Here is a 22,157-nt window from a genome sequence, read left to right on the forward strand (position 1 = left end):
ACACTTCCCTCACAGCCTATTTTCCTAACTTTTAAATTATATTATTGCAAAAGTATTTATTGAACATCTTCCCTGTGAAAGGCTGCCCTTGCATAGCTTTTAGTCTAACATTTAATACTCCCAAGACATGTATTTTCTACTCCTACTTTACTCATTGAGGCCGATAGAGGATAAATTACTTGCCCAAAGTCATGGCCAGGTTGTGGCTGTGCTGGGTTTCAGACCCAGATCAGTCTACACTCTTTCCACTGCACCCACTGTTTCCCTTGGTTATAAAGCTGCACTTGCCTGTAGGCATTTGACATGCTTATTTTTATAAATGAAATACCAGCACCTAGTCAACATCTAATAAAAAGATTCAGGAAGGAGAGGAGAGGGTGACTTTTTATATTAGAATGGATTTTTTAAATTTTTTCTACTTTTACATGTTTCAAAAAAATTTCATCTCCATCCTTTTGTGGTTCAAGAGCGTGATGATTGGGTTTTCACACTAATGTGTGAGAAGTGCCTCCCTCAAATCTTGTTTGACTCGACGTTAGCAAATCATGTCTGAAGTGAAAAAAAAATTATCTTAGTCTGAGAATGTATTATTTATAAATTGGAAATTGTGCATTATTTATTTATTTCTACTGAAAGAAGCAGTGCCATGCATAAGGAGATAACAGAGAAACCCAAATTAGGAGATGGGTAGGGAGAAAGCAGTGCAGAGTAAGAGAAAAAACAAAAAATTCAGAGATATAAAGTGAGTATAAAGTGAGGCAACTTAAAGGAAAAGGTCACACAGCCCAATCTTGATGTCCTTTGAAATTTAAAGACTCAGAAACAGTATCTAGAAAATGCTGATCTAAAGCCACGTGGGCATCCGACCACAAACCACATCTGGGAAATGTCAGAGAAGCAAGGTCCTCAAACCCCGAGTGCAAATGGTTCAACCAAACAACCCCTCAGCGAGTGAAATTCTGAGTTCACAATACACAGTCATGCTCAAGAGTGCCCAGCAGCAGGGCTCTGCCCTTCCATGAGGTGGAGAAAGAGCTTTCATTTGTGTCTGTGGTCCTGTCACCTTCTCCCAGCTTGGATGCAAAGCCAAAGCTGGTAACATGCTGCCGCACCCCCCTATACCCACCAGGCCCAGGGTGAGATTAGCGCTGCCTTAGAGTGAGGGTGTGTGACTGGCCAAAGGGGGATGACAAAAGTCAACAAGCCAGGGGTCCAAACAGGAAAACACCCTCTCCTTGTGAAATCTCTGCCTTCTGTTATGTGCCTGAGGATGATCAGAGGCAGCACTTCCACTGCCACTTTGTCAGAGAACATTTCTCAGGGCAGGTCTGCCGGGGCTTTCTGCCGGACTCCTCCTGCTCTGACTCAGGTGACTCAAGAAGCCATCTCAAACTAAAGACCTGCTGATAGGGAAGCTAAATTTGATGTTTCAAATCCTCTTGGATTTCTACTCTATTTCTGTGAGGTCCTTTTCAAATCCATGTGGGTTCATTAAATGCTCCCATAGATCTATGTGAGGAGGAAAAAATTAGTAAGCCAAACAAGCCACATCATTCTTTCTTCCGTAGCTGCCATATCAAAGGGCTGGTGGATGTAGTCATAGTTGCCATTTCCCAGGAGCTGATTATCATAGAGGAAAAGGATTTTATTTAAGGCAAAAAAATAAAAATAAAAGCCAGCAAATTTACCAATTTTATGTTTCTAGGAAGCAGCAAATGCCAGGGGCTGGATGCAGATAAGATGATCTGAAACTAAAAGTGCATCAGGGATAGCCTATCTCCCAGTCCATTTCTAAAATTCCGTGTACTGCTAAAGAATTGTCATTTGAAGAAAACCTCAGCCTTGCTCCTGTGCAAAAGGGAAAGGGAGGCAGTAGTCAAAATGAAAATCAGATCAAAGTATCAGCAACATTCCAGGAAGAAAATTGAGAGAAAAAGAAAATGTTACACACACACACACACACACACACACACACACACACACACTGCATCAGGGAGTAGTCCTGCTGGTCAAAACAGATGCATAGCTCTGAGGTATGATTAATGCTTGCTTCTGTAACCTCAGCAATGCAAAGGCTGTTTTCCACCCAAACCCTGGAGAGTCTGTCACAATGAGTTAGACTGGATCTCCTGATCCAGTTCTCCTGCTATACAGTTGAGAAAAGTGACATGCCACAAATGCAGAGTGCTCAGGACACTGACAAGAGCCCTCCACATGTGGCACCTTCTGTCTCTGCTCGTTGGCAGTTACAAGCAAACGTTTTCATATTTCTAGGAATGCTTCTTACACAGAAGGTGAAATCCATCCTTCTCAACAGTCACGACCCTGAGAAAATGAGCCTAATCTGTCAGATCCACCTGTGACCTGAAGTCCACAGGGACCATCTTCATGCTCTCACTCTGCCTGAGGGTCTCACAAGCAACCTGTGTCTCTCTTCTTGCCCTCTAAGTAACTTTCTTCATAGCAATGACTGCTTCTCAGGAAGAGTCCATTGTCTTCTCCTCTTATTTTCTATATGCTTCTCTTCCATCTAGCTCACTTTCCCATGGCAGACACACTATGGGAAAGCAATAGTATGAAGAAACACCTCGGCACAGCACAGTTTCCCCAAGACGGGGCTATCCCAGAGCACAGGTAGGACCCACAACAGAGGAGGTATCATTTTAGAATTGTACCTGTGTTAATTCAAACTGGCCTATCACAGGGTCTGAAATTCTACCATTAATGATGATTTCTAGAATACAACAGAGTCAAATGTGCCCTTATAAAATAAAATACTACAAATAGAAAACACTGAAAGTAGTTACTAGTGCAAAGCAATTGATTTTCTCAGCTATTGGATGACTGTGTGGGAATCTGATAGAGGAAAAAACAGGCTAGACATTGGAGACTCGGAAGGGTGGGAGGTAGGGAGGAGGTGAGGGATAAGAAAGTACTTCATGGGTAAAATGTACATTTGATTCAGGTGATGGATATACTGAATGCCCAGACCTCACTGTGCAATATATTCCTGTAATAAAACTGCACTTGTATCCCTTAATTTAATACAAATAATTTTTTTTAAAGAACAAAAAAACACTCTTAGAACTTCTACAGCAACCTAGGAAATCCCTGCTCCAGTCCAGCTCCTCCCAACTGTTCTGCCCTGGTGCTCCAGGGGTTCATGAAATGAGGCTGAAAGTATCCTGATAGGTAGCATCAACTTTGCATAGGTTTTATGTTTAAATACAACACTAAACTCTCGTCAGCCTGGCATATCCACTGTTGTTCATCACTGGCCTTTAGCTCCTGGCCATTTGCCAGTTAAAATCAGTAGTGCCCTTCCTGGAAAACTTCATTTTCCTTCCAGCCACTCTCTGACAAATATCTTTTATCTTCCTTTCTCTCTCTCCTGCCTTCCTCCTCTCCCCTCCTTCTTTCTACTAACCCTTCTCCAAACTTTCTCTCCTTTATTAAGCAAAACTGGGATGAGTTACACTGTCAAACACACCACATGAAGCATCAGCTCAAACGGATTTCCAGTGAATTAAGAAAAACTTAGATATAATATTTCTTGTGTTTCCACTGAGCTCATAAAAGCCCAGGTTTCAGTCTGAAAACATGGCAGATAGTAAGACGTTGGAACTAAACTGACTGCCTAAGGATGGCACTGAGCTCTGCCAGTATGGGGACAGGGTGGAAAATGCATTCACTTCAGAGGCTGCTGGCCTAGGGAGTCAGAAACAACTGGACTCAAATACCAGCTCCACCTGAATAGCTATACAACTTTGGACAAGTTGTTCAGTCTTTCTGAACCTCAGTTTTCTCATCTCTAAAATGCAGTAACATTTTTTCAGAGTTGTGAGTACTAAATGAGTCAATAAACAGAAAATAATAAATTAAATGAATGTAAATACAGTCTTTTTTTAAAAAATTGCTTTCCTCTCTTCTTCCTGATCAAGGTATCATTGGTTTGATTTTGAGAGCAGAGAGCTGGTTCCAGTTCCATTTCTATAATCCTGGGATTTCAATCAAAAGTGTAGCTTCTTATATGGGCACTGGATATCTTGGGCTGTAGTAAGATGAAACCAATGTCAAATAAAGGACATGGCATCAGATGAAAACTTCTGCTCAAGCTCCGTATCACACCTCTCCCTATCTTTACTTCTTTAAAAAAAAAAAAAAAAGTGTATTTCAATGAATAAAACCAGCCTAAAATCACCTCTTCTCTAAAGCTATGTTTGATCCATTCTTCCCACTGATTGATTCATTCAAAACGAGCATCCCTCCACATATAGAGGACTGGTTCCAGCCCCTCTACCCCTGCCAACCCCACATATACCAAAATCCTCACATACTCAAGTCCCACAGTTGGCCCTGTAGAGCCCGAGTACAGAAAAAAACAGCCTGCAGCCATAAAAAAGAATGAGATCTACAGGGTGCGGTGGCTCACACCTGTAATCCCAGCACTTTGGGAGGCCGAGGTGGGAGGATTGCCTGAGGTTGGGAGTTCGAGACCAGTCTGGCCAACATGGTGACACCCCATCTCTACTAAAAATCCAAAAATTTAGCCAGGCATTGTGGCATGCGCCTGTAATCCCAGCTACTCGGGAGGCTTAGGCAGGGGAATTGCTTCAGGCAGGGAGGTGGAGATTGCAGTGAGCTGAGATTGTGCCACTGCACTCCAGCCTGGGCAACAGAGCGAGACTCCATCTCCAAAAAAAAAAAAGAACACTATCATGTCCTTTGCAAGGACATGGATAAAGCTAGAGGCCATTATGTTTAGCAAATTAACACAGGAACAGAAAACCAAATACCGCATGTTCTCACTTATAAGTGGGAGCTAAATGATGAGAACACATGGATACATAGAGGGGAACAACACACACTGGGGTCTTTCAGAGAGTGGAGGTTGGGAGGAGGGAGAAGATCAGGAAAAATAACTAATGGGTACTAGGCTTAATACCTGGGTGATGAAATAATCTCTACCCCCCAAAAAAACCCATGACACAAGTTTACCTATGAAACAAACCTGCACTTGTACTCCTGAACTTAAAAGTTAAATAAAAATAAATAAAAAGAAAAAATAAGCCATCCATATTCTTGGGTTTTGAGATGAAGAGTTTATGGATGCTTATATTCAAGTATAGTATCTACTTTTTTTTAACTCCATGAATACTGTCTTCCATCTGCATTTGGTTGAAAAAAATCCACATAGAAGTGGACCCACACTGTTGAAATCCATGTTGTTCAAGGGTCAACTGTAATTGAATGCCCTCTGTCCCCATTAGAGAATGTGGATTAAATGGTGAGAAAAAAAGAGAGACATGAGCCCTGCCTTCCAGGAGTAATTACGTATTTACAGATAGACAGACCTCTTCCACTAGACCCCAGAGTCAGGACCCAGCATTCTACATTCCAAGCTTGGCATACAGTGTTCAAAGAAAAATTCTGAATGAATGAATGAATGATTGGTTGATTTCAACATTTCATAAAAGTCATGCTTTTCTAAAAAGGAGAAATCAGATCTGTTTTAACTATGTTTTTACTTTTAAAAATCAGTATCTTTATTTCTGGTACATCTTTAGTTGATTGGCTTCCATCTTAGTCTACTTAGGCTGCAATAACAAAATACCACAGGGATTTATTTCTCACAGCTCTGGAGGCTGAGAAATACAAAATCAAAGTACCAGCCAATTCAGTTCCCCAGTGAGGGAACGCTTCCTGGTTTACAGATAGCTGCCTTCTTTCTTGCTGTATTCTCGCATATGGACAGAGACAGAGCTCTGGCTTCTCCTTTTCTTCTTATCAGGACACTAATCTCATTATAGGGCCCCCCACCCCATGATCTCATCTAAACTTAATTACCTTCCAAAGGCCCCATGGCCAAATGCCATCACATTGGGGGTTGGGGCTCCAACATATGAATTTGAGGAAACTCAGACGTTCAGTACATAACAGCTACAATCTTCCTTTACACAACACAGGGAAACTAGAAGTTTCCAGGGGAGATTTTTAAACAATAACTAGTTTGTTTAAAATCAATTTAAAAAGAAAAGAGAGGTTTCCAGGGACAAAAATTATGTTTCATGGAAAAATCAGAGCCAGGAGTGGTGGATTCTAACACCAGCTCTGCAACAAGCTATACTAGACTTTGGTCAAGTTACTTCACTTCCTTATTCCTGAAAGAGGAGCTGGACTGATGATCCTTGGGCTCCACTCCAGTTCTGCCATGCTGGGGTTCTCATGGGTATCTACCCTTAAAGATTATTTTTTAATTTGAGGGTCCCTATTGTTACCTTTCCTCACTAATCTCTGATACAAATTGAATAGAATCCCACAAACAATAATGATGGCTGTTTTCATTCAAGACTGCCCCATTCATCAGGGAAATAATTGCCCTCCACTCCCCCGACCCCACCCACATGTTACCATCGACATGTTTTGCCACCCCACCAACATGTGTGTAGTTGAAAAGAAAAAAAGAGAAACCAAACTGAAGCTCTTTCAGAGGGTACTTTGAACTATAAAAAATACCTAATTCCACTTATACAGGAGATGCTTAAGAGTTTACAGATGCTTCTATTCAAGCATAGTATCTATTTTTTTTTACCTCAACACCAAAACCATACAACTCAATTTTTAAAAAGACTGAGACTGATGTAATGCTGCAATTGATATACACTGTATGTTTTATTTTGAATTCTGCAAATGTGTGATTACAGTCAAGAAAGATATACCCACAGAATCTTCAAAGAACAGAAAGCCCCTGGTTGAAGATCTACTACATAAAATATTCATGTTACTAGTTCAGGTTTCCTCTCTGTGTTTCTCCAAGATAGCCTTAATCTCAACTGGGGATTTTAATAGAGGTAGACTGGTAATAAAAATTAAAAGGACTCCTCTCTGTCCTCCTGCTGTTTTCTATTAGCAGTGCATTACATTGTATTATTTTCCAATGTTTACTTAAAAGAGCTAATAAATATTAGATGGATACCTCAGCTAACAAGAATGGTGACCACAAAATATTGAACAGCTGAAGATTAGAATTTGAACAAAAAAAGTTTACAGAAGCCATACTTCTGTGCATTGTGCATGTAGGCATCCCAGCCCCCACTGATTACAGTATATACTGTGAAATCACATAGGAAAGCAAAGCAGATTTATTCTTTTTTGCATTGAACCCTACAGTTACTTCCTTTTTGCTGATAGATTGTGACTCTGCAGTTTTAAGTGTGAACTATGAAATCAATAATAAAATTATAAATCAGCAGGCAAAGTGCATATCAATAAAATTGTCCATTCTTGAGCATCTACCACCTGGCCGATCCAGGCCCAGAGGCCTCCACATGCACTGCCTCATACAAGTCTCACAGCACTGTAAAAAGGCAGCATTATCTCCATTTTACACGTGAGAGATCTAAGAGAGGTCAGGCAACTTCTCCAAGGTCACACAGTTGGTAAATAACAGACACCCAGTTCTGGTGGATTCCTAAACTCATGTTTGCTCCTCTATACTATGAACAGGGAGCACAGGTGCCACAGAAGGCACTGAGGGATAGAAAGACACCCTCTCCTATGGATTGAATTGTGCCCCCTCAAAAGTCACATAGTGAAGGCCCAACATGATTGTATTTGGAGATAGGGCCTCTATGGAGGTAATTAAGATTAAATGAGGTCACAGGGTGGGGCTCTAACCCAACAGGATTATCATCCTAATAAGGAAAATCAGAGTTTGCTCTCTTATCTCTCCAGGGAATGCACAAGGAAGAGGTCCTGTGGGCACACAGTGAGATGGCAGAAGATTACACATTTGAATTGGGGCTAGCAAAACTGAGATGTGCTGTAAGTGTAACCACTAGAGTTCAGTCTTAGTATTTAAAAAAAGAATATAAAATACTTTATTAATAATATTTATATTGATTACATGTTAAAAAATATTTTTGATACATGAGGTTAAATAAAATGTATTATTATATTTAGTTTCACCTATTTCTTTTTTTTAATGTAGCTACTAGAAAATTTAGAATTACATATGTGGCTCCCATTATATGCAGATTGGACAGCACTAATCGAGAATATATAGTTAACAGGAAGAAAAGTAGATTTCAGGATGACCTAAGTACAGAAGCTCCTCTATTTATAAGCGGATCAGATTCTGAAAGGCTGGTTCTAAGTCCATGTGTTGTGACTTCTAAGTGAGGTTGTCAACTGGTCCTCTTGGAAACAGATGCCAAGAAGGTGTTAGAAATGCAAAAGATGTATTGGAGATAATGCCAGCGAAAGATAAAAGAAAACCTTCAGTCTATGGTGTAGGGCTTACTCCTATACAAAGAGAAGGGAGAGGAAGGAGAAGAGGGTAGCAGGAGGCTCAGACTACAGTGCAGCTCTTAGGAAGTTCTGGCCAGCCCAGTAGGGAGATCTGGCAAGCCCTTGCATCACTCCTGATGCTGCCTGGGAATCAGATGGACTCAACTCTAAATCTGAATCAGATATTGAAGGCACCTGCAACTACAGGCTATCAACTTACTGCACTCCTTGTGGCCAGTTCTCTTAAAGAAAGATCTGATAGACACACCTCCACGGTCACCACAATGAGCAAGTGGGCTTTCACTTTGCACTCCTCGGATAGTTTCCAATAAATAGGAAATATCTGCCCCATCCCCAAAATTTCTTGTCTCAATATACCTCCATTCATCCAGTGGGTTGTTACCCTGACTAAAAACTAGGAGTCATCTCTGATTCCTTTCCTTTGCCTGCACTAATCATCATCGGTAAGTCCTGTCCCACTGCATTCAAAATGTATCCTGAATCTTACCAATACCACCTTCATCACAGTAACTCTAGTTCAAGTCATTTTCTCTCTCACTTGAGTTACTCAGTAAACTCCTAATTGGTTACTTATTTTAATGCTTGAAATCAACAGTCTGTTCTCCACAGAATAGCCAGAGCAATATTTTTAAACCATAGATAGGATTATGTCCCTTCTCTACTTAAAATCCCCCAGTGTCCTCCTGAATGACATAAAATTCAGACTCCATGCCATCTAATACCTTGCCACATTACCAGGGAGCTCGTTAGAAAGACATCATCTTGGACCCCACCCCAGACCTAAAGAATCAGAGGAGAGCCCCAGATGACTGATGTGCACACACAAGTTTGAGAAGCATCCTCTCCTACCAACCCCATCCTCAGTCATTACACATTAGCCACATGATCCCCCAGCTGTTCTTTGAACACACTAAGTATGTCCTATCTCTGGGCCTTTCCACTTGCTGTTCCTCCTGCTTGGAATACTCTTCCCCAAGATCTTCACACTCCTATTCACTGTCATCATTCGGTTCTTTTCTCAAACGTTACCTGATCAAAGAAAATGTCTCTAATTACCCAAAATAATCCTCCCTCCATCTCAAGACATACTGTATCCCCTTTTTCGGCTTTATTTTTTTCATATCCAGAAGCATCTGAAATTTTTGTCTACTTATATATTGCCTGTCTCTCACATGAGGATGTAAGCTCCATATGAGTCACCACTTATTTTGTTCACTGTTGTAATCCTGGTGCTTTCAAAGGTGCTTGGGACATGGTAGGTGCTTAATTAATATTTTTTGAATGAATTAATTAGTAAAAAACTGAGTGCAGGCCAGGGTTGGTGGCTCATACCTGGAACTCCAGCACTTTGGGAGGCCAAGGCAGGAGGATTGCTTGAGCCCAGTAGTTCAAGGCCAGCCTGGGCAGCATGGAAAGATCCCATCTCTACAAAAAAAAAAAAAAAACACAAAAATTAGGTGGGCATGGTGGTGCACAGCTGTAGCCCCAGCTAATCAGGAGGCTGAGATGGGAGGATCACTTGAGCCCTGGGCAACAGAGCAAGACGCTGTCTCAAAAGAAAATAAGAAAGAAGGAAGGAAGGTAAAAAGAAGGGAAAAAAGAAGGAAAACGAGTGCATATGTGAATGTGCTTCTCTTTACTACACATATGTGCTTTGTCAAAAACGTGGAAAATTGCTGAAACAAGTTTCTGCCTACTTTTTTTTTTGAGATTCACTCATAGAGTCTTACTCTGTCGCCCAGGCTGGAGTGCAGTGGCACAGTCTCAGCTCACTGCAACCTCTGCCTCCCGGGTTCAAGTGATTTTCCTGCCTCAGCCTCCCGAGTAGCTGGGATTACAGGCATGCACTATCACACCTGGCTAATTTTTGTATTTTCAGTAGAGATGAGGTTTCACCATGTTGGCCAGGCTGGTCTCAAACTCCTGACCTCAAGTGATTGCCCACCTTGGCCTCCCAAAGTGCTATCTGCCTACTCTTTAATTATCTCTGCAAATGTAGTATACGATGCCTTAGCCACTACAGAACGCAAAATTTTCATTTCACTACAGGACATCCAAAAAGGCTTTAAATCTATGGAATAATTCATGATTTATGAGGATAAAGTCTTAGAAGAACTGTTATAGGTTGAGCCTCTAAATTCCTCAACAAATTCCCAGGCTTCACCTGATTTAATATTATGCTAATATGCATCCAACATGGATGTTGGCCTCTGGTCACAGTTAAGTTTTTCCATTTTTCCAGCCCTTAAAGATTATTTTATTATTGAACAGTATTATAGTTGAAAATCTTAAAGACACAAAAGGCCTTACAATGAAAAGGCATTCTCCCTCCCAAATTTGTCCTCCCTGTTGCCCTCCTCAACCGCACCTAATGCTACCTATTTCTTATAGAGATATTCTACACATATAAAAGAGAATCTTTTTGTATATATTTTAATTCTTTTTCTTACAGAAATGGTAACATATTGTTAATGTTCTGCATCTTGATTTTGCTTAGCTTAACAAATTAACATGAAGGCTATTCAATATCAATACATAAAGAGCATCCTCATTTTTTCAGATGTTCGTAGTTTTCATTGTATGGATCTATCATCATTATTTATCTGGTCCCCTTTTGTTGGGCAATGAGTTTGTTTGTAGGCTTTTTATCTATTACAGAGAAAGTCACAGTGAATAGCTTTGTGCATGAATTATTTCACAGAGGCCTACTTACCTACTTTTGTCCATTGCACAGGGATGACATTTGCATGTTGCAGAATTTGTTCTTGGACCTTCAAAATCAATCCTACCGTTAAACAGTACTCCTATATATCTCTTTTCTTGGCATTTCATTATTTTTCTTCTTTTCTTTCATCTTCATCCTAATTGCATTCCTCTGTTAACTAGCACTGTCAACATTCTTTCTGTTTTGCATTTAAGAAACATGACAGCCAGGTGTGGTGGCTCATGCCAGTAATCCCAGCACTTTGGGAGGCCGAGGCAGACGGATCACCAGAGGTCAGGAGTTCAAGACCAGGCTGGGCAACATGGTGAAACCCCATCTCTACTAAAAATACAAAAATTAGCCAGGCGTGGTGGCATGCACCTGTAATTCCAGCTACTGGGGAGGCTGAGGTAGGAGAACTGCTTGAACCTGGGAGACGGAGATTGCAGTGAGCTGAGTCACGCCATTGCACTCCATCCTGGGCAACAAGAGTGAAACTTGGTATCAAAAAAAAAAAAAAAAAAAAAAAGAAAGAGAAGAAAGAAACATGACAAACCTAATAATATTCATGTTCAACTTCAAAACCAGGTATAAAGACCAGCAGACATGCTGAACACTGATAAGTAATGTAGTGACTACACACAATAACTGCTTCATCATCTATCTGTTGAAGGAGGTCAGGGATTATATACTTTGGCTCTGGAGTGCAGCTATGTTCCTAATCTGTGATAGTCAAGTAACACTATGGGTAAAGGAGCTTCTATAGCAATAATAAGGACCACATCTTCTTCATAGTAAAGCCCCTAAATTCTCAGAGCCTGTCTATGATTGGTTTATAGGCAACTCTAATGAGTAACATTCTCTGAGCTTTCTCAACAGAAAATTAAGAGTAGCACATAATAAAGCTAAAACCATACACTAATAACAGCCAGAAGTGATGCTTTACAGTGAAGGTGAAGCATCTAAACCATGAAAACATAAAATAACTCCAAGACCATTTACTGTAGAATAAATAGCCCTATGCAAGTAAAATGCTCCTGAGGGTGCTACTTACCATATTATAGCACAGTAGCTGATGAACCAGAGTCACTAAAACACTAAATTATGCTTACTTTTTTCTTTTTAAGAAGGCAGAAAATAACAAAATGAACAACAAAACACAAAACAAGAAACACAAAAGTATTTCGTCTACTTCCAAAAAATAGGAAATACCTTGAGAAGGATTTTCATATTGTATTATTTCATTCAATCACGAATCACTTTGGATAGACATTATAATTCTCATGTTATAGACATGATCCAGAGAACTTAAGTAATTACTCATCTACTAAAATTTAGGTCTAAATGATTCCAGCGTCCTCACTTTTTACCACAATAGCATACTGATATGGTTTGGATCTGTGTCCCTGCCCTAATCTCATGACCAAGTGTAATCCCCAGTGCTGGAGGTGGGACCTGGTGAGAGGTGATTAGATCGGGGAGCAGTTTCTCATGGTTTAATACTGCCCCCCTTAGTGCTGTCATCACGATAGTGAGTTCTCACAAAATCTGGCTGTTTAAAAGTGTATGGCACTTCTCTCCACCTTCCTCCTGCTCTGGGCATGTGGGGTGCTTGCTCCCGTTTCCCTTTCTCCATGATTGTAAGTTTCCTGAGGCCTCCTCAGAAGCTGAACAGATGCCAGCATCATGCTTCCTGTACAGTCTGTAGAACCATGAACTAATTAAATTTTTTTAATAAATCACCTAGTCTCTGAGATTTGAGAAATGAGGTATTTCTTCATAGCAGCATGAGAATAAACTAATACAAAAAATTGATACTGAACAGTGGGGCACTGCTTTAAAGATATCTGAAAATGTGGACATGGCTTTGTGACTGGACAACAGGCAGAAGTTGGAACAGTGTGGAGGTCTTAGAAGACAGGAAGATAAGGGGAAATTTGGAACTTACTACAGACTTGTTACAATAAATTGTTGTGACCAAGATGCTGATAGTGATATGGACAATGAAGTCCAGGCTGAGGAGGTCACAAATGGAAATGAGGAACTTACTGGGAATTGGAGTAAAGGTCACTTTTGCTATGCCTTAGCAAAGAGCCTGGCTGCACTGTGTCTCTGGCTCTAGAGATCTGTAGAATTTTGAGCTTGAGAGTGATGATTTAGGATATCTGGCAGAATAAATTTTTTTTTTCATTTTTTTATTATACTTTAAGTTCTAGGGTACATGTGCATAACGTGCAGGTTTGTTACATTTGTATATTTGTGCCATGTTGGTGTGCTGCACCCATCAACTCGTCAGCACCCATCAATTCATCATTTATATCATGTATAACTCCCCAATGCAATACCTCCCCCCTCCCCCCTCCCCATGATAGGCCCTGGTGTGTGATGTTCCCCTTCCCGAGTCCAAGTGATCTCATTGTTCAGTTCCCACCTATGAGTGAGAACATGCGGTGTTTGGTTTTCTGTTCTTGTGATAGTTTGCTAAGAATGATGGTTTCCAGCTGCATCCATGTCCCTACAAAGGACGCAAACTCATCCTTTTTTATGGCTGCATAGTATTCCATGGTGTATATGTGCCACATTTTCTTAATCCAGTCTGTCACAGATGGACATTTGGGTTGATTCCAAGTCTTTGCTATTGTGAATAGTGCTGCAATAAACATACGTGTGCATGTGTCTTTGTAGTAGAATAATTTATAATCCTTTGGGTATATACCCAGTAGTGGGATGGCTGGGTCATATGGTACATCTAGTTCTAGATCCTTGAGGAATTGCCATACTGTTTTCCATAATGGTTGAACTAGTTTACAATCCCACCAACAGTGTAAAAGTGTTCCTATTTCTCCACATCCTCTCCAACAACTGTTGTTTCCTGATTTTTTAATGATTGCCATTCTAACTGGTGTGAGATGGTATCTCATTGTGGTTTTGATTTGCATTTCTCTGATGGCGAGTGATGATGAGCATTTTTTCATGTGTCTGTTGGCTGTATGAATGTCTTCTTTTGAGAAATGTCTGTTCATATCCTTTCCCCACTTTTTGATGGGGTTGTTTGTTTTTTTCTTGTATATTTGTTTGAGTTCTTCTAAAAACGCTCAATAAATTCGGTATTGATGGAACGTACCTCAAAATAATAAGAGTTATTTATGACAAACCCACAGCTAATATCATACTGAATGGGCAAAAACTGGAAAAATTCCCTTTGAAAACTGGTACAAGACAGGGATGCCCTCTCTCACCACTCCTATTCAACATAGTGTTGGAAGTTCTGGCTAGGGCAATCAGGCAAGAGAAAGAAATCAAGGGCATTCAGTTAGGAAAAGAAGAAGTCAAATTGTCCCTGTTTGCAGAAGGCAGAATAAATTTCTAAGCAGCAAAGGGTTCAAAAATTGACTTGGCTGCTTCTAACAACCTATGTTCATATGCATGAACAAAGAAATGATGTGAAACTGTAACTTATATTTAAAAAGGAAACAGAGTAAAAATTTGAAAAATTTGGAAAATTTCCAGCCTGGCCATGTGGGAGAAAAGAAACGCCAATTTTCTGGGAAGGAATTCAAGCAGGCTACAGAAATTTGCGTAACTAAAAGAAAGGCAAGTGTTGATAACCAAGACAATGGGGACAAGGTCTTGAAGGTATTTCAGAGGCCTTCATGGCAGCCCCTCTCATCACAGGCCTGGAGGCAAAGGTTTCATGGGCCAGGCCTAGGGCTCCTCTGCCCTTCATAGCATCAAGACACTGCTCCCGGCATCCCAGTCACTCCAGCTTCAGCTGTGGCTCAAAGGGGCCAAGGTATAGCTCAGGCCACTGCCCCAAAGGATGCAATCTGTAAGTCTTGGTGGCTTCCTGTGGGTGCACAGTGTAAGAACTGAGGTCTGGGAGCCACTGACTAGATTTCAGAGGATGTATGAAATAGCCTGGATATCCAGGCAGAAGCCTGATGCAGGGGTGGAGCCCGCATGGAGAACCTCTACTAGGGCAGTGCAGAGGGGACATGTGGGGTTGGAGCCCCCACACAGAGCCCCAACGGGGGCACTGCCTAGTGGAGTTATGAGAAGAGGGCCACAATCCTCCAGACCCCAGAATGGTAGAGCCACCAACAGCTTGTACCATGTGCCTGCAAAACCTTCAAGCGCTCAACACCAGCCCATGAGAGAAGCTGTGGGGGCTGACCCCTATAAAGCCACAGGGGCAGAGCTGCCCAAGGCCTTGGGAGCCCACTCCTCACACCAGTGTGTCCTGGATGTGGGACATGGAGTCAAAGGAGATTATTTTGGAGCTTTAAGGTTTAATGACTGCCCTGATGTGTTTCAAACTTGCTTAAGATCTGTAGCCCCTTTCTTTTGGCTGACTTCTCCCTTTTGGAATGGAAGTATTTGCCCAATGCCTATGTCCCCATTGTATTTTGGAAGTAACTAACTTGTTTTTTATTTTACAGGCTCATTGGTGGAAGGGACTAGCCTTGTCTCAGATGAGACTTTGGACTTTGGATTTTTGAGTTAATGCTGGAATGAGTTAGAACTTTGGGGGACTGTTGGGAAGGTATGACTGTATTTTGCAATGTGAGAAAAACAAGAGATTTGGGAGGGGACAGGGTAGAATAATATGGTTTGGATCTCTGTCCCCACTCAAATCTCATGTTAAATTGTAGTACCCCATGTTGGAGGTGGGTCTGGTGGAAGGTGACTGGATCATGGGGGTGGATCCTTCATAAATAGTTTAGCACCATCTTCTTGGTGCTGTTCCTGTGACAGAGAGTGAGTTTTCCTAAGATCTGGTTGTTTAAAAGTGTGTGGCACTTCCAACTCTGCCCCCCTTCCTCCTGCTCTGGCCATGTGAGATGCTCAATCCTCCTTTGCCTTCTGCCATGAATGTAAGTTTCCTGAGGCCGCCCCAGACTCTGAGCAGATGCCAGCATCGTGCTTCCTGTACAGCCTGCAGAACCATGAGCCTATTAAACCTCTTTTCTTTATAAATCACCCAGTCTCAGGTATTTCTTTATAGCAGGGCAAGAACAGACTAATACACATGCATTGTCTCTCTTGCCATGCTCACTGCTACATTGTGGATGAAACTGCAGTGAACTAACCCAGGAACTTAAATCCCTGTTTATAACACCATTTCTGTGGGGAAAATGGTGTCCCTGGTCAAATAACCTACATATGAACTTTAAAAGCCCAGCTTATTCACCCCTTGTGTTCTTCCTGTGGTACATTTGTTACTCCTTAAAGATCTACCTAGCACAATGCGTGTAAAATAAAAGGTTCCACAAATAACGGTTTGTAGCTACTTTCCCATGTCTTATTACCATCCATTTACTGCTATGTTACTATCCATTTAAACTCTTGTTTTGGGTAGATCCTTATAATTTTCTAATATTTGGTGTAAGTGTTCTTTTTATGGACGTAAGATATCTTCATTAAGTATGTGTTATATATACAATGGATAAAAGCATTTTCTTTCTTAGATTTACTGGCAGAAGTTTTTCACCTAAAATAGTGCCAGACACACAGTAGGTGCCTTAACAATTGCTGATCAGTGAATGTATAAATTAATGAGTATAGACTGTGGCTTACAAAAGGCAACTCAACTTTGGCAAACTGGTTAGCATGGGAGATCAGAATCTGGACATAGACCAATTCTCTGAAAATCAATTCACTGAATGGGCAATTTGTCAATGTTACACCAAAACTGAAACAAATTGTTGAATTAACCATCTGACTAATTAATCACTTGGTAAACTGATGTTGACAAACTAGTTATTAGGTAAATTGGCACTTGAAAAATCAGCCACTGTTTTTAAAGCACTTCTTGAGCAACAATTGATGCTTGCCTTTTAAAAGCAGGGATTTAGCCTGGACTGCCTCTGCGGAAATATCCATCTGATCAAGGATATATCAAAGTCCATCTATTTAAGTTCTCCTCTCCTCCACCTAGATGACCCTTCTCTTCCCTATTTTCTGTTCTTCCACTCCTCTAGCTACTGCCTCCTGTCATAATTAATCTCCATTTCTCCTATCTCTAGTATATGCCTCCATCATTCCTGTCAGGTCTACACCTCTGGGCACAAAATGTTGAATGTTTATGTCCTTTCTGCTGTCACTCCTACTTACCCTAGTTCTGCCAAAACCCGCCTTCTATATTGTGAATGTTTTGAGGCAAACATTTGTAGAGAGGAAAAAAAGTATGTCTCAATAAAATACTATGCACTGTCTAGAGGATACACCTCCAGGTCATCTGAGTCTAGCCTTTCATTCCTGAGTACTATCTATATACATGACACTGTGCCAGATTATCTGATTCTAGCCTTGTTCATTATCTTTGACTATTTTACAACTATGTATATGTCTATTCTTTGAATTCTCTTTCCAACTAGCTGTAATATCTGCCTAGTCCCTTCATTGAATGAGCTAAGTAAAGTCTTCAACACATGTTCATTTTCATATCTGTATAAGAATCATTTCACTCTTTTTCGAAAATTATCTTTTAACACATTCCTTTTTCCTACAGCCTACTCATATTTGCACAGTATTAAGAGCATTATCACAGTCTATAGTCTTGAATTACAAGCCAGGGTACCTTGGTTCACTGGTGACCTTTGACCAATTACTCCCAGTGCTTTTATGGTTTCTTCTTTGACTTTATTTTTATTATAATTTATTATAATGAAAATATTTACAAATAGTTGACTCTTAGCTATTTTTGAGAGCTTTATTGACATATAATTTATATACCATAGAGTGTACTATCTAATGGTTTTTAGCCTAGAGCTGTATAGCCATAGACACAAATCAATTTTAGTACATTCTCATCACTCCAAAAAGAAACCCCATATGGATTAGCAGTAATTCTTCATTTACCCCGTCCCCCAGTTGCCTGGTAACTACTAATATACTTTCCATTGCTATAAATTTACCTATTCCGGATATTTCATATGAGTGAAATTATACTATCTGTGGTCTTTGTAACTGGCTTCTTTCACTTAGCATGTTTTCAAGGTTATTCCATGTTGCAGCATGTATCAGTACTTGATTTATTTTTATAACCAAATTATATTCCATTATATGGATAGACCGCATTTTATTTATTCATTTGTCAGTTGATGGACATTTAGATTGGTCTACTTTTTAGCTATTATGAATAATTCTGATATGAATGAGCATTCACAGACAAGTTTGTGTGTGTGTGTGTGTGTGTGTGCGCGCGCGTGCGTGCGCTTTTATTTATCTTGGGTATACTATGAACTGGGTATAGACTGTGGGTCTCGTGGTGCATTTCACCTTTTTAGGAACTGTCAGAATGTTTTCCAAGACAACTGTACCATTTTACATTCCCTCCAGAAATGTGTGAGGGTTCTCATTTCCCCACGTCTTTGCCAACACTTGCTGTCTATCTTTTTTATTGTAGCCATTTTGGTAGGTGTATCATAACTTAGGCTTTAAAGTTTACATGATTGATTTCATTTTCTGTAATTTTCATGATTTTTTCATTGCTAATTATTTTCATTGCGACCACAGCTTTCTAAATACCCTGTAGAAAGTTTTTTGAGGGGAAGGTAGAATGTATGTCTTATGGAAATCATTAGTGACTACTCATCCTACCTTTCTTACTCCTTTTCTGACTATACATGAAGATACTATCATTCTCTAGTACCATTATCTATAGAGGCTCCATATCATCTAACTTAATGTAAAAGGGCGAGAGAAGCTAGTCTTATGCTCATTCCTAACACCATTTTTGAACCATGTAATTGCCACATATATCTCATTTCTTGACACAGAAACCATTCTTGTATATGATTCTCCTCAAATGACTGTTGCTACTGCTTAACACCCTGTGGAAAATACTATTAGTTATCCTCCAGGACTCATGCTCTCCTACTTCCCTTATTAATAGAATACTCAGTTTCATCTGGCCACATAGTTTTTACCCATGTAAAAAACACAATCTCAGTCTCTCTTGCACATGACCATCACCTGTCCTCCTATGGCCACATGACTGGGGATTATGTGTACAACTTCTGAAACATTGTATTACAAGGAAAAAATACACCTTTCCCTTCTTTATCTTCTTTAACAAATGTAGACATAAAGATGGTGAGCCATCTTTGACCATGCAGATGAGGACACAAGCTACAGATGGCTGGGCAGCGAGAGAGGAGTTTCAGTCCCTGACACCATGAAACTGCATTGCATCTTTAAACTATTTATTTATGTTCAGATTGCTCTGTGAAAGACGATAAACCTCTGTCTGATTTAAGTCACTGTTATTTTGGGTCTATGTTATGGCAGCCAAATCTGGGCCTGAGTAATATATCCTGTCACCATAACTCCCCCCACACACACTTCCTAGCTACTTTCAAACTTCCCAGATAATGGTTTTGCTCACCACTCCATCTTTTACAAACCGCTTTAGTGATCACATACCCACCTCTGTTGGTGAGGTCCTTTACTCTTGATATTTCTCAGCCTCTCTTATTCAACAGACTCTGCACTTCCATTTCATATCAGTACAGTACCAGCATATGCCAACCTTAATCAGCTCCTTATCACTTCTTGTAGTGTTTATATTTACCTTTTATGTAGCACATTCCTGAAAATACCATTTCCGCTTTTGAGTTATGGCTGTTTTCTTTCATTCCCTCCTAAACATTTCAAAATAGCAACCTACAAATGATATCCCTCACTTTTCTCCATATACTTCCTGTATTAATCATGATTCTTCAGAGAAATAACCCAAAATATAAATATAGAAATAGATAAAGATATACATCTATCTAGATCTATAGAGAGAAAGATTGGTTTTAAGGACTTAGCTCACATGATTGTGAAGGCTAGAAAGTCCAAAACTGAAGGATACGCTGGCAGGCTAGAGACAGACTGCGGTTAAAGTCTGAAGGCAATTCAGGTGCAAAATCCCCTCTTCTCATCTTTTTTTTTTAATTAAGGTCTTCAACTGATCAGATGAGGCCTACTCACATTATGGATGGTAATCTGCATTACCTAAAGTCTTCTAATTTAAGTGTTAAACTTATCTAAAGAATACCTTCAAAGAAACTTCTAAAATAATGTTTGATCAAATATCTGGAGACCATGACCTAAGCTGACCATCATACTCTCCCCCTTTAATTCCATTAAATCTCATTTCTGTTCCTTCAGCACTACAGAAATTGTGCACAACCCCAGAATTAAGTTGGAGATTGTAAAACCCTAAATGAATCCAAAATTTTACATGTTTGGTATATAACCTTTTTTCTGGTGAAAGAGCCCATCAAATTCTCCACAGATTAAAAACCACCATCCTAATAACTGAACCCAGTAGTCTTTCTCATCCTCCTCCTCCTTAACCCATCTGTGACCTCTTGTACTCCCTGTGGTTGTTTAAGAAGCCAATAAGAAGAGAGTTTGCAGAGCAAAAGAAGCTATCATCAGAGTGAATAGGCAACCCACAGAATGGGAGAACATTTTGGCAATCTATCCCTCTGACAAAGGGCTAATATCCAGAATCTACAAAGAACTTAAACAAATTTACAAGAAAAAAACAAACAACCCCATCAAAAAGTGGGCAAAGGATATGAATAGACACTTCGCACAAGAAGACATTTCTGTAGCCAACAAACATGAAAAAAAAAGCTCATCACTGGTCATTAGAGAAATGAAAATCAAAACCACAATGAGATACCATCTCATGCCAGTTAGAATGGTGATCATTAAAAAGTCAGGAAACAACAGGTGCTGGAGAGGATGCGGAGCAACAGAAACACTTTTACACTGTTGGTGGGAGTGTAAACTAGTTCAACCATTGTGGAAGACAGTGTGACAATTCCTCAAGGATCTAGAACCAGAAATACCATTTGACCCAGCAATCTCATCACTGGGTATATACCCAAAGGGTTATAAATCATTCTACTATAAAGACATATGCACACATACGTTTATTGAGGCACTGTTCACAACAGCAAAGATTGGAACCAACCCAAATGTCTGTCAATGATAGACTGGATAAAGAAAATGTGGAACATACACACTATGGAATACTATGCAGCCATAAAAAAAGGATGAGTTCATGTCCTTTGCGGGGACATGGATGAAGCTGGAAACCATCATTCTCAGCAAACAAACACAAGAACGGAAAACCAAACACCACATGTTCTCACTTATAAGTGGGAGTTAAACAATGAGAACACATGGACACAGGGAGGGGAACATCATATACCGGGGCCTGTTGGGCAGTGGGGGGCTAGGGGAGGGATAGCATTAGGAGAAATACCTGACGTAGATGATGGGTTGATGGGTGCAGCAAACCACCATGGGACGTGTATACCTATGTAACAAACCTGCACGTTTAGTACATGTATCCCAGAACTTAAAGTATAATTAAAAAGATGTTTTTCAAAAAAAAAATCCAATAAGGTCCAATTAACTGTTCAAATCACTTCAATTTGATTTCTGTCACTGGAGACCAAAGGAGTCCTGACTAACCCTCCTAGGGTTAGTTTCTTAGTCCACTGATCCTCTTGCTATACATTTTCTCTGGGACGTTTTCTTCCTGCTCTCATAGCTTTAATCCTACCTCTGAGACAACAGTTTAGAAAGATCTTGGGTGTTGGAGCATTTGGACCTCAGTTGATGTTCCAGCTCTGCCACTCTGCACCTAAGCAAGTTTACTTAATCTCTGAGTCCCTACTCTTCATCTATAAAGTGGAGTCAATCAAATCTACTTTATAGAATGAATCATGTTTCTCTCTCCACCTTCCTTTTCTAAGCAGACAACTCCCAGGACAAGGCCTTCAGCTTTCACTTATCTATCCACACTCAAGTTCAGCCTTTCTCTCTGCCTGCCAAGTATTTCCATTGAGACCCTATGCCATTACATGTTTAGCCTGCCTAAAGGTAAGGCTATGACCTCCTCAAAATCACTTCCGCCTCCTCCTACTGTTTCTCTCCATGGTATCACTGTCCTCCAAAGCAAATCTTCTTTGACTCCTGTCTGTCCCTCAACTTCTTTACTCAACCAGGCACCATGCCCTCTTATTCTGTCCTTTGGGATGTGTCCCTTCCTTTTCATTTTCATGACACCATTATAATCTACATCCTAATTACTTCAAGCCTAAACCGTTGTCTCTTCAGCCCTTTTAAAGTG

At 40.3% G+C, this 22,157-nt stretch overlaps 1 non-coding gene across 1 annotated transcript; it reads left to right on the top strand.

Moving 5' to 3' along the window:
* Nucleotides 1-449: 449 nt before the first annotated feature.
* LOC115898509 lies at nt 450-555 on the top strand. Its single transcript, XR_004058234.1, has one exon. It is a non-coding gene; the product is annotated as a small nucleolar RNA U13 (small nucleolar RNA).
* The last annotated feature ends 21,602 nt before the right edge of the window (nt 556-22,157 follow it).

This window comes from Rhinopithecus roxellana, chromosome 6 (assembly GCF_007565055.1).
Source record: "Rhinopithecus roxellana isolate Shanxi Qingling chromosome 6, ASM756505v1, whole genome shotgun sequence".
NCBI classification, from domain to species: domain Eukaryota; kingdom Metazoa; phylum Chordata; class Mammalia; order Primates; family Cercopithecidae; genus Rhinopithecus; species Rhinopithecus roxellana.